General features: G+C 40.1%; 1 long non-coding RNA gene across 1 annotated transcript; it reads left to right on the top strand.

Moving 5' to 3' along the window:
• The first annotated feature begins 461 nt into the window (after window positions 1-461).
• On the top strand, window positions 462-5,124 carry LOC138173419 (uncharacterized). Its single transcript, XR_011171383.1, has 2 exons — window positions 462-618; window positions 4,635-5,124. It is a non-coding gene; the product is annotated as an uncharacterized lncRNA (long non-coding RNA).
• Window positions 5,125-10,774: the final 5,650 nt, after the last annotated feature.

The following is a 10,774-nucleotide window of genomic DNA, read 5'->3' on the forward strand; positions in this document are numbered from 1 at the left end:
TGTATTGGGAATAAAGGGTCAAAGGTCATCCTCTAAGAGAAAACATGTTTCAATCCAGTTTTTTTTTCTTTTATATCCCAGAAATGAACTGCATCCACAGAACGTTCGGGTAGTCAAATGTTGATTAGGGTGGGAAGGCAGGGAAGCTTATGGAGAAGAAGACACCTAGAAGTACATTTTGTTGAGAATATTGATGGTTTCCCTTAGCCTTCCCTCTTTCTATCTATCTTTCTTTTTTAGTGGGGAGGAAGTCGGGAGCTCATTAAAGGAGTCTGGAGAGTTAGTTTACCTTCCTAAATTTATGTCTACAGATTTAGCAAATCTCAGATACCAACTGACTTTAAAGTGACATGTATAAATAGAGGTTGAATCTTAAGACCCTCAATACTTCATAGTATCCCATTACTACATATGAAAGTCCTGAATTCTGTTGATTTAATGTTTTCAATGGATTCCACAGATTTAGCCTGTAGATGTGAAAAACACTACCATCAAGGAAAGAAGGAAGTGTTGAAGAAGAAAGGAAGGAGAGGATTCAGACTACAGGAAAGACCTTTAGGAGAAGATATAGGAAAATAGTTGATGTTGTAAGAAAATAATGAAGCCAAATGAAAAAGAGTAAGTATGAGGTTTGGTTTTGTGTAGCAATTATTATGCAAATACTTAGGAACATAAGAGATTGTAGTTTCATTATAGGAACGAGGTTTACCGCTTGTTTATAAAATGAAAACGTCAGTAGCATGAACAGGTTTCCTAAAATACTGGAATAACCCTATCTTGATACCTATTTTGGTGACTTAGGCAGTTTTAGTTCTACGACAACATTATTTCATGGTGATCAACGGGAGAATGGATATGTAAATGAAAACTGTTCCATGCTTTGAATGGTATAATAACGCACCACTCCTTTTATATATTATACTACATGTCAATTTTCAGTAATTCATCTTAACTCTCCAAATACCCAGCTTGGGGGAGGGGAGGGGACAGGGATTGTGGTCAGCATTAGAATGGCAAGTGTCATACACAGTCTCTCCTTCCCAGATGCACATATCCTTTAGCAGTCAGAGGCCTTGATAAAATTCCAGGGTCAGATTAAATTGTTGAGGTCTCCAGGATTAACATAAATAGATGTGTCAAATGAACTGTTAATGTTGAGGTCCAGGTGTTTATTTTAAGTCATACTGCCATGGCCACAGTTTTAATACTCGATTAAAAAGAGTTCCCCTTAATGCTCTAGAAAATGTTCAGTTCTCAAGATGGTAAATTGTATAAGGCTTATTGAAGTGAATTCAATCTGTTACTTTTTCATCCTGGGAATGGTGATGGTGCTGATATTTTTCTTAGCTCTCTGCTGCAGTTTGGTTTCTTGGAAGGTAAAACAAAACAAAACAAAAAACCTCCTTCCTCTTAGTTTGAAAAATGAAAAGTTCAAGAAACAAAAAATTCCTTACCTCAAAGTTTTGGTAGGCAAGAGGGACAGAGAAGCCTTGGTTTTCTGAAATCAAAGGAATAAAAGAAAGACATAGAGGAACAGTTACATCTCCCCAAAACTACCTCCAATAAAATCTGGAGAGGGGTGAGGAAGAACCTCAAGGAAGTCACCAATGTTTGGCAGCAGGAAGTCTTTTAGGAAGTACTAACCCCCTAAAACAAGGTTGAAGGGGGCAGAATGGACCCATGAAAAACTGGATTTTTAAAAAAAGCTTTGCAGGAGGGGGATGTGTGCATGGAGGGCAGATTCAATAAATATGATTAACACCCCAGCAAGGGTAAGAAACCAAGGAAATGAATTAAAATTAAAGGACTTGTTATCACAGTTTCTTGGGACTTCATAAAAACTCCTATAAGAAACTGGCAGTAATTACTCTAAACCTAGAGTAGAGAGACTTGCCGTTCAGGAAATTCAAAATGAATAGCCCAAGCGAAAGAGGACCATGTAGGCTCCTGCAGGTTTTCCCTCAAGCCCTGAAAAATGGCATTAGTTTTTCAGATTATCCTAGTGGAGGGAGGTGAACTTATGTTGTTGTTGGAGTCAGTGTGGTGTAGTACTGTAAGAAAGTCTTGGATTTGGTATAAAATACTATTTATGTGACCTTGGGCAAATCATATCATCTCTCTCAGCCTCAGTTTCCTCATTTGTAAAATTAGGAGAACAGATTAGTTGTTCTCTGAGGTCTCTTCCAACTATAAACCTTATGATCCCATCCTTCAACTAACAGTTGCTATTACACTCAAGAAAGAAAGAGAGGGAGGTACTATAAATAAAAGAATATCTGGTTCACTTCATACTTAGGATCACAAGATCTTTGAAAGTGCCAGGAATAATGGGGTAAAAAGAAAATACTATTCTGGAAAAGTAGAAAGTTTAGTCATCTGGTAGAAATAGGAGGTAATATCACAGAAAGTTTTTAGTTTCTTCGTTGGTTGGTTGTTTTTTATTAGAAAGAAATGCACCTCCAACTTCCTCAGAACAGAGTCACCAGCCACACATAGGTGTTGCTCTAGTCAAGGAGGGCTCAAGTTGATTAAACTTACTAAGAACAGATCTCTTTTTACAAAGAAATTGGAAACAGAGGCAGTGAAGGACTCTTTGATTGGCAGTGACACCTCAATTCTCTAAGGTGATGGAAGAAGATCCTACTTTCCTCAGGGTGATATAGTTTAGAGGCAGCAGCATACATTCCCCATGCGTGCTTCTGAGAGAATCATGAAATGAAGTCTGTTGGCAAGCCCAAGGAGACAGCAGTATTTGACTGCTGAATTGCCAGTGGTGAGATGCCTCACAGAATTTTAGGCCTGGAAGGCACATCCATATAAACTTACAGCTCATTCCTCCAGGACCTCCCACCTCCATTTGCCTCTAGAGAAAACTTTTTCCTTGCCCCAACTACTAAAAGTAGTTACCTCCTCGTCAGCATATTAAATGCTACACTGGCTGTATGACTTTCCTTAGGTACTAAGTATCCTCCAGCTAAAGGGCAATAAGTTTAGAGAAAGGTACTTCCTGGAAGCAAATATGGAAAAGATGGAGTTGGGAAGAAGGAAACAAACTTCAGAGAACTATCTTAAATTTCCACCCCCCCTCCCCACATCCCCTATTGAATATTTTGGCTGAAGTTTGTCTTTCTTTGTATTGTTCTTTGCTGAAAAAGCTGCCTAAGAACCTTCCGCTAGGTTTAGATTTAACCACAATGCTCACCGAAACTGACTTATGAGAACCAGATTCTGAAAGGCCTGTCTTCTGGCAACAATTAGTCTGCCTTTTTTTTTTTTGGACAAAATTCTTTGTAATGCCATTCAGAAAAGGAAGGGGGTGAGTTTTTGGGAGAGAGGGGGAGGATGCAGGGTTGAAGGTGGCAGTATAAGAGACCAATTTTTATGACTACTCGAAGAAAAAACTCAATGTTAGCACATTAATTTTGGGAACTGTGAAATACTTAATTAGCGAACTAGTTGGGATCCTATTAAAATCAGCTCTATTTCTGAAGATGTCACCCTGAAAATAAGTTTGTTAATTTCCTATGTGCAATGTATAAAAGGCATCAGTATTTCTCTGTGCCACAGAGTTATTTAATGTAGTTTACCAAAACAATTTATCTTTAGAATTCTGACTGCCTGGAATGAAGGAAAAAAATAATTATTCAGCTTCTCAATATAGAGGATTCTAAAGGCAGAAGATGCATTTAGTACTGCAAAGGATCCGGAGACACCAAGTGTACAAGTCAGTCAGATACTTCTGTGTATTAACTATTGCAGCAGTGATGCAGAGCTAAGCTTATAGTGATGCCATCACCAGTGCCTTCCTCCTCAAATGTACAACAAAACACAAACTCAGACCCTAACAACAAACAAGAGACCTATTCACTGCAGACCATACTGTTACCTTCTTCTCATGGGTCTGTAGATATTAAATTAAATTAACCAGCCTGTAGAACTCTATCTCTTAAATGTGTAGGGAAAAAAGTTAGACTACTTCATGGAAATTGATTATAGCAGTTCCTTCACAGATTTTTTTTTTTTTGAAGGAAGGAGAAATAAAGAAAAACAAATGAACCTTTTAAAATAGAAACTACCATCAGTAATAATATCCTTTAGCTTAATACCCACACCTTTCTCTCTCTCTCTGTGGAACAATTTAATTACCCTGCTTTGATTTATTTTTTGTTTTTCTCAATACTGTTGATTTAAAATTTTAAATGCTGTTTTTACTGGTATCCTTGGAAACATGATGTATATGAACAACAAAAAAAAATTTTTTTGAGCCCAGTTCCCTGAAGAGTGGAAACCTCACCTTACCTCACCTCTCAGCCTAATCTTTCTCCCTCACTGGTCCCTGCGAGCCGAGTTTCCTCCACCCTTAGTATTTTACACGCTGCTGAAACCCGTGGAAGTTTAAAGAGCTGATTGAATCTGAAAGCCGACCCCAGCGGGGAAACAAGCTTGCAACTGGGGAGTGAGTGGGGCTCTTCTATTTTAGTTCTGCCCACAGTTCTGTCAAAGAGGAGGTAGTCGTTGAGGATAAAGGGCCATTAGTGAACTCTGGAAGAAAATGATCTCTTGCTTGTCCTTTCAGGTCTTGGTGCTTATTGGTTTTGATTAGGTTATACCTAGCATTGAGTCTTGTTTTCCAGAAAAGCCAGAGTGCAGCTGCCATGGAAAGGGGAAAGACATAACATCTTTTTACACTGTTCTCCAGAACAGTGTAACTAAAGGCTATGCAGATCCATTAGTGTGCTCCTGTGTGTGCTTGTGTGCGCCCGAACTACCTGAAGCACCGTTACCCCTGACAGTGATTAAACCTGGGAGGACAATTTCGCTCTATGACCTCCAGCCATTTGGGAGGACACTCAGAAGCAAGAACGCTGAAGCACACCACTTTGAGACCCTAAGTGCCATCTCCCACAAAACAATGCATGGCCTCAGAGTGGCCGGGACCTGGGCAAACCTCCCAGAAAAGAACTATCGCCAGGAACAATGGAGATCGAAAATTGTCCTCTTCCTCACTACAGTCAATTTTAGGCATCCAAAAAGAGAGGAAAAAAATCCAATCTCCTTGCAACCCAATATATCATTTCAATTAGAATGACTTCACTTTAATAAAGATTTAATACGTTAAATCTGTCTTTGTCTCTGATGTTTCTTTGTCTGGAAAACGATTTTTGTTGTACTGATGAAGGATTCTGTAAAAAATGCCCTAGTTTAAAGTCCTGGGCTAACTGTTATTATTTGATAACACTTGACTAAGAGGAACACAAACACTGCACTGGCATTCTTTTCTCCTTGGGTTCCACAGTATTTAAACCTCGAAAGCGTTACCACTGCACGGCATACCATGTGGGGGAAGGGAAAGAAGGAGGGCTAGGAAGGGGGTGGGAGGGAACAGGCAAGAGGTGGGAGGGATGAGTCTGTCCGGGAATCATTTGCCCTGAATCACAAATTTTCATGGCTTAAAAAGAAAAGGTAAATCTAATGTCTAGCTCAATTAATAAACATGGTAATTTCACACCAAAAGAAGGACATTATTTCATCTGAGTGCTATCAGCTCCATCACAAAGGGTCATAGCGCAGCTGTGGCAAACCCAGTGTTATTATGAAGTCTGATGATAGGATCCCGCTTGCCGTCCCAGCTCTTACCTTGAGGCAAGCAATAGCTGGAGGCGCAGCTAGTGCCACCCCATGATAAAGGACTTACCCAATGTGTAAGGAAATAGAGCAGCTTTCAGATGAGAGGTAATCAGCTTGCAGACACAGCTTCAACCACTCGGTCCCTCCTCCTCACTCTTTACCCCAGTCTTTTCAATTTAACTTTAAAAGGTCCCCCAAATCTTATTCTTTTCTATCTTCTTTTGTCCAGAACACATATTCTATGTGTATATATATATCATGTATATTATATTTATTTATAAAAACCAAACAGACCCAAACCCGCATGTATTTTTATTCTATGCTGATAGAAATGGTATCTATAATTTTAAGGACAGTTGTAGTTGATAGATTTCTGGTGTCAAGATTTGGGTCCAGAAGCTGTGAGACAATATATTAGCTGCAATCTCATAATCTCTTAATCACATTACACTTTAAGTGAGCATGTGTAATTTCACCCATCAATGATTTATTTAAGCATTGGAGCACAATTACTTGTCTCATATACAAACAGTGACTGGAGCATTGTTTGCTAGAAATAAAACCCTCGATTTAGGAAATATAACATATTTTCCGTTCCATTACGTGCCTGTATCTCTGAATAAAAATTAACATCTACAAAGAGGCCCACAGAGCACACGCAGCTCCTAAAAGCAACACTTCCTAAGGGCTAATCCATTCAGAACTTGAAATGGGGCGTTTTCCCCTCCCGCTTTGGTTTCCATTATAAAACAAATCTTCAAAGCTGAAATAAATGTCCAGTAACTAGGCACATGTAAATAGGCTGGAGCGGAACAGTTAAACACACAAAGACCATCTCATAGAAAACAAAGCATGATTGATAGCAACCAGGATGCTTGCGTGTTTGGAAAAATTATATATGTCCAGTCTCCTAGGTAGTTAAATTATTGAAGAGGTCCGTGAATATTTGAACGTCAAGAGGTGGAAAGAGGTTGGGGTATAGGAGTAGGTAACGAGAACGAAATATTGTAGCTTATTTTGATCCAGTGAAGATTCTAGTCTTCCAACACATTCTTTTTTTGGAAGCCAAGAATGGGGCTGCGAACCTGACAGCTCTTGGGCAAATAGTTAGAGAAAATGAATCGTTTTCTGTGGGACAGGAGACGTTCCCTTCTATGACGTGGCAGGCAATCCTCCTTAGATGCTGATACCAACAAAGACAACTCAGGCGGACACCTGGTCTAAGCAACAATAGGACTAATCCTCCACTTTTCTTTTGTGCTGTTTCGAGTTATTGAAAACTCCACCTAGAACTTCCACATGGTGATTAGGAAACACCGGTCATAAAGCTGAAGTATAATTATAAACCTTGCTCCGTGTTGAGACAGGCGCACAGAAGCATTGCTTAGGAAGATTAGGAGACAAATGTTGGATCATTTCTTTGTTCTTGACCATTTGGGGCCGACCCGGCATGAAATAAAGGGTGCTATTAGAGGGCCCTGTTTTACCTGCAAGTGGTTCTTAACTGGACAGGTTATTATAAAAGATGGCCAAATTTGGAGGAGTTAGTACAGGGAAGGAATCTAGGAAGACCGAATCAAGAGCATTTATTAAAGTAGGAAAAATAATGGGGAGAAAATAAGAAGAAAAATGGAAATAACTTTTAAAAGTCCCATTAGGAAGTAAATTTTTTAAAAGAAATAAGGGTGTGGTGTTATCTCTTTATCTTCCCCCCCCCCCCCCACATACACCACGCAGACGCATACTCAATGTGACTGTTCGTAACCTCTTTAGGAGGTGTGAATGGAGGGGGGAGGGGCTGTCATGTGTGTTGGCCATTTCTAAACTCAATCTCAGTGACTATAAATGAAGTTTCTTCACTTTTGCGGCTTCACTGGGTCGTAAGGCAGGTGTGGATTTAATGACCCTTCAAACGGGGTCACATTGTTTTTCAAACAAAACATCGTAAGTCTAAACTTTAATAATTCTTGCTACTTTAGTCAAGCTCAGTAGGTTCCTGTAGCGACGAAAAAGAGTAATTACATATTAGAAAACAAAACAATAATTACACTACCAAGTCAAATAGGCGTCTTAGTGAGAAATAACTGCAGCAAAATGCACTTCCACCAAGATGTAACCCATGTAATTTCTGACTCAGCTATTCAGAACCTCCCCTCCCAATTACTGCCCCCCCCCACTGTAGGTTAGGTGTATTTCCTGCCCCTGTATTCTTTACCTGAAATAACACCCATCAGTGTTTAAAATGCGCTCGATCATTCGCACGCAATTATTTGACGATAGAAACCAGAAAACAACTCTAAGCACCAGTTCCTACTTTTTACAATAGGTAGAAGGTTAAAAAAATTTTCCCCCAGTGGTGATAGGTTAATTTTTAAAACAAAGAAGAATACACAGGTTCTTTTGGTTGGACTGTTATTTATGCGTTTAGAGTGAAGGGAGACTCTCCTTTGCATGTTAATTTCTTCAGCACCTGTCACCTGGGGGAGTTGTTAACTTTACAATGCTCTTGGGCTATGCCTTCACGCGGATACCAATATTCCTCCAAGTGTCAATGTTGACAAATACTTTCTCCCCTTCCTTTTCTTCCCTCACTCCTCTACTTCTCTCTCGTTCGGAGGCTAACAGTTTTAAGAGGGTGTTTTGTAAGAACGTTCAGAAAATGCTATGGGTTGTGGGGGTGGGGGCAAACATTTATCCATGCGGCCTGGAAAATATACACAGGTTTTCTTTGGTGGGGAGATGGGAAAGGGGTTATTCTCATTTCCTCACCATCCACTCCGATCCTTCCCCTCAGAGTATCTAACCCCCTACTCCAGTGCTCATTCAATAAGGTTCAACACTTCTCCAGTGCCCAACCGCATGCACAGAGTGAAATAGAAGCGGTGTTAGGCCAGGGAGCTGTCTAGAAAGACAGCATCCCGGGTTCTGCTCTGATTCCTGGCAGCCGAATGCCAGTAGAGGACCTCTCCTTATGGATCAACCCTCCCTTCCCGCCTCCCTTTTTAAAACAAACACAATCTGTTTTGGGCCAGAAGCCACAGACAGAAGAGGCAGCTAAGCTTTAACCATGATTTTGGAAATGCTTTTAAAAGAGACGGGAGCGTGGAATCTCGGTCTCAGTCTCAATACCTTTCCACCCCCGGGGCAAGCAGAGAAAGTGCTTCAAAATCTGGGCAAAACGCAATCCTGGCAATGAACCGATGGAGCTTTGCAAGGGAGGGCGACCGCGCACCTGGAAAGCACCATCTCCATGCGCGTCATCCCGGAGCATCCCCGAGCCCGAGAGCCCAGCGCCGGTCTCACACACTCCCCTCCCCGGGCCAGCCCTCCCTTTTCATTGAGGATTATCAGGCGCGCGCAGCCAGGCCAGGCAAGGGGCGCACGCCATCCTGCCAGCGGACCCTGCTCAGGAGACAGAGAAAAGGTCAAGGAGAAAAAAACAAAACAAAACTGTAACAACGGATTGAGCGCGGGGGAGGGGGAAAGCGACAGGGTTGGGGTCGGGGAGAGAGGAGGCAATAGAGTTTGGGGTCGGGAGAAATGTTTTCTTTTTTTTGAGACAGGAACCGTTCTCGGTCTAGCGCCATCTACAGGTCATTCCCAATCTGCCTTTAAAAGGACTTCTCGCCTTCCATCCCCTCGGGCTTGGGGAAGGACAAAGGACCTATAAAAGAATCAAACAAAAAATATCAGCTTGACCCCCAAAAGAACACTGTTTAATGAGGTGGAAAATTCTTCCACACAAATTGCTTTTTCTGCTACTTTATGAGAGTTCATAAATGTTAATGAAATCCAGTTACCAAAAAAGTATCGAACATCATTCATTGTAGGATGAAGAAAAGCAAAGGGAGGAAGGTGGTGCTTAGCATGCAATCATAATTAAAATAACGACACTAGCAAGAACAACAAGGTATGGTTTAAAATGGTGGTAGTTCAAGCTTGCTACATTAGCATTATGTACAATTCCAGAGTGGACATTGGTATTTCTCCAGACAGATTCCATTCCATTCAATAAAAAACAAAAAACCAAAACCAAAAAATCATTATCAATATCTCCTTTGACTTTCTTACAGGGAAGCACGTCTCACAGGCAAACTAACAAAAAGCGATAAAGGCTAGGAGAAGAATGAGACTTAAAGGAAAAGAATAGGGCAAAGAGGAGAAGGCAACATTTGCATAATGATAAGCTTTGCTAAAGTTGGAGACAAACTCAGGAATCCTGAATGCACTACAGAGGGTAACTACATGTTACTTTTCTAGGTCTGTTTCCTGATAAATAAGATGAAGGAGTTGGAATGTATGACCTGTAAGATTCTTTTTGACTCCAAGTCCTATGACTTGGAGGGAGGTCCTCAGTAAGTTTATCATGGTTGAATGTAAATAACAAGATAAGATTTTTAAAAATGCACCTGACATTTTGAGATTGAGAAGTACTGTGACATCAACCCATCATGGAAGGATAAATGATTTTCTGTCTTTGAGAAAGTCCTTTAACTTCCACTTTTTGTCTTTTACTCTACAGTAAGAGATTTGACTATTGAAGTAGTACCTACAGGTGAAGGACACTACATGATGCACAAATCATACTAATTTTAATTCTTCAGGGTTGGAAAGTGTGTATGTGGTTGGGGAGGGGGAAAGATGCCTGGTGTTTCTTTCCTAGGATCATTAATTAATTTTGTTATATTTCTGGAGGATAGTAAAAAACAAGAAATTTATTTCTACCAAGAATTTAATTTTATATTCATTTCCTTTTGATATGTATTTCACATCAGCTCTGTCCTGTTTCTTATGTTTAGTTAACACCATAGATATCATTTGAAGCTTAAAAGTTAAAATTTCTAGTATCAGCAGTAGGAAGGAGGGCTCTGCAAAGTGTGTGTGAGTTTTCTCGCATGTTACAAGAAATGAAAAGTTAACAAACAGCTCACCCAGATGATCCTAATGGAAAATAGTTGGAGAAGAGCTGATAATGACTGTAGGAGAACCCTTTCTTTTTTGGAGAAAATTTAGGTTCTACTTTTTATCTTTAATATTCATATCTTTCTATCTGTCATCTATCTATCTTTCTATCTATCTATCATCTATCTATCTATCTATCTATCTATCTATCTATCTATCTATCTATCTATCTATCTATCTATCT

This window comes from Petaurus breviceps, unplaced genomic scaffold, assembly GCF_028583685.1.
Source record: "Petaurus breviceps papuanus isolate PSGF00001 unplaced genomic scaffold, PetGlider_PUasm1.0 582, whole genome shotgun sequence".
NCBI lineage: Eukaryota > Metazoa > Chordata > Mammalia > Diprotodontia > Petauridae > Petaurus > Petaurus breviceps.